The sequence below is a fragment of the Chinchilla lanigera genome, unplaced genomic scaffold (genome assembly GCF_000276665.1).
Source record: "Chinchilla lanigera isolate Chin_1 unplaced genomic scaffold, ChiLan1.0 scaffold00067, whole genome shotgun sequence".
NCBI classification, from domain to species: Eukaryota; Metazoa; Chordata; class Mammalia; order Rodentia; family Chinchillidae; genus Chinchilla; species Chinchilla lanigera.
In genome coordinates this window covers 1,068,615-1,069,772 of record NW_004955468.1, presented here as the reverse complement: position 1 = coordinate 1,069,772, position 1,158 = coordinate 1,068,615, and the positions used below count along the sequence as shown (strand labels likewise).

The following is a 1,158-nucleotide window of genomic DNA, read 5'->3' as shown; positions in this document are numbered from 1 at the left end:
AAAAGTGGGAAAGAAAGAAAGGTGGGTACGGGGGCTGGGGATGTAGCTCAGCGGCACAAGCGCCTGCCTGACAAGCGCAAGATCCTAAGTTTCATTCCTAGTACCCAAAACAAACAAAGTGGGCGCAGAGTTCTTGGGGTCCTGGGAACTGTTTCTTGATTCTTCCACATGAGAAATGGAAAACCATGGTTCTACCAGTTCCAACCCAGCCCCAGCTGTGGAGTATTGGAACAGTCCCTGGGGCCTTGGACCCCTATAAGCCTTATTTCTGCCTCTCCCATTCTCCCACTCCAGATTACACTCAGGGATAAAAAGTTTTGCTATGACCAGGGCATTAGTGGACATCATCTCATGAAGACTTCTGTGATGGTCAAGGTACGGTCCAAGCCTGGAGGGGAAGAACACAGGGTGAGGGGGAAGCCCCGGCGTGTGGGGACCACCATCATTGCCTAATTCTGCCGGCAGGTTCGAGGGTCTTCTGGGCACTGCTTCCAGAGCACGCACTTTGGACTCCGTATGCAAGTATTGGAGCTTGGGATACTGGGCCCTGTGCTGGGACAGGAGGGGTTGGGCCGGGGCTCCACAGGGCTGAGTCCCAGTGTTCTCCTGGGGGTCCCACTCCTGTGCTCCTGATTTCCTGCCTCCTCATTCATTTTCAGCGTTCATCCACCCACCCCCTTGCTCCTTTGCTCCATTCATGTGTTTAGAAAGGGCTGATGTCACAGATGTATAGGTTGCACACGAGCTTGTCTGTTTGTGTGTGTTGCATTGGCTACTTTTCTGCAGAGGGAAGTAAAGCATCTGAGAAACAGGGCTTCTTTTTCCAGTCCAGTTGGCAAAAAGGTGGCATATGGCCAGCTGGGCTTCCCTTTACATACTGGTCTTCTCTCTTTCTTTTATTCTTTTAGTTCTGGGGATTAAACCCAGGGCCTTTACACTCAGCCTTGTTCTTTTCTTTTTTTTGAGACAGGGTCTCGCTATGCAGTTCAGGCTGGCCTTGAGCTCACTTTGTAGCCCAGGCTAGTCTCGAACTTGCAGTGATCCTCCTGCCTCAGCCTCCTGAGTGCTGGGATTATAGGTATGCACCACCACGCCTGGCTCATCCTTGTTTATTTTTCTTCTCTCTCTCTCTCTCTCTCTCTCTCTCTCTCTCTCTCT

The 1,158-nt window shown here is 51.4% G+C and overlaps 1 protein-coding gene across 1 annotated transcript in view; it reads left to right on the top strand.

The window, feature by feature from the left end:
- Positions 1 to 1,158, top strand: part of Catsperg (catsper channel auxiliary subunit gamma) — a gene marked incomplete in the record, with an annotated part of 43,608 nt that overhangs the window by 30,032 nt on the left and 12,418 nt on the right.